The sequence below is a fragment of the Galeopterus variegatus genome, unplaced genomic scaffold, assembly GCF_000696425.1.
Source record: "Galeopterus variegatus unplaced genomic scaffold, G_variegatus-3.0.2 Scaffold12902, whole genome shotgun sequence".
Lineage (NCBI taxonomy): Eukaryota > Metazoa > Chordata > Mammalia > Dermoptera > Cynocephalidae > Galeopterus > Galeopterus variegatus.
In genome coordinates, this window is record NW_007739013.1 from 19,892 (window position 1) to 21,435 (window position 1,544).

Below are 1,544 nucleotides of genomic sequence, written 5' to 3' on the forward strand. Positions count from 1 at the left end.
GCAATGCCGTGGTTTTGTAGTCTTTTGTGACAGTTCTCGTTATCGGGCATACGTGCATGAGGACTTCCCCTTCAAGGCCTTCCCTCGGTTCTATTTGTCAAGAGTTTAAACACGTGAGACTCCACTCTGATTCTAACAACTTTCACATTTGACTATGGTGGTGAATACAGGAAACTAAGCAGGTGAGAAAATCTTATAGACCTTAGCACATCACACACTCAAATGAGTAAAGTAAAACCAGGTAAATCTGAATAAGAGCAATGATTGCAACAATGTCAGTATCCTTATTTTGGCATTATATAATAGTCTTACAAAAGATTACCATGAGGGGTGCATTAGTTTGCTATTGCTGTAGTAACAAATTAATCGGAACTATCCTAAAACACCACAGATATATTATCTTACAGTTCTAAAAGTCTGAAATTCAAAACGAGTCACAAGATCAAGATGTCAGAGGGCTCTGATTCTTTTGGGAGTCTATACGAAAGAATCTACTAGTATGTTTTTTTCAGCTGGTTGAAGTCACCTGCATTCCTTGGATCATAGACCCTTTTACCCTCTTCAAAGCCAGCATCACAGCATTTTCAAATCTCTCTCTGACTCTCACTCTTCTTCCATCTCTTTCACATATAAGGACCCTTGTGATTACTTGGGGCCCACCTGGATAATCCCTGATAATCTCCTCATCTCAAGGTCAGCTGATTAGCAACCTTAATTCCTCTTTACCATACGCTATGTTTTGAATATCCCCTCCAAATCTCACGTTGAAACTTAATCTCCACTATAACGGTATTAAAAGAGTGGGAAATCTGACTATGGTATTGGAAAGATGGGGCCTTTAGGAGGTGATTGGATCATGAGGGCTGTGCCTTCATGAATGGATTAATCCTCTCATGGATTAATGGATTAAAGGACTAGTGGGTTATCATGGGAGTAAACTGGTGACTTTACAAAGAGAGGAAGAGAGCACATGAACTCACTCTTGCCCTTTTTTTCTCACCATGTAATGCTCTGCATGCCTCAGGATTCTGCAGAGAGCTCACAGCATTAAAAAGACCCTCACACGATGTGACCCCTTGATCTTGGGCTTTACAGCCTTCAAAACTATAATAAATAAGTTCTCTTTCTTTGTAAATTACCTAGTTTCAGATATTCTGTTATAAGCAATAAAAAACAGACAAATGTACCACATAACCTGACATATTAGGGACTCAGGGATTAAGGTGGGGACATTCTAGAAGAACCATTACACTGCCTATCACAGGAGGAAACTAGGCAGAGTAAATTAGGAAAACTACAAGTAGAAGAAACTTCTCTGTATTACTTCTTACAACTCCATGTGAAGCTATAATCATCTCAATAAAAATTCCCTTACAATACATCTAATGAAAATGGTTGCTATTCTATGCTGCAGTTAACTTGATTGTCACTGTGTTGACCATCATCTACTCATGCACACATATTTTTTACCATCCTGAGCTTACTCTCTGGAAGAAAAAGGCCTTCCTCCACTAGTGTCTTCCACCAGAGAGCTGTCAACATTT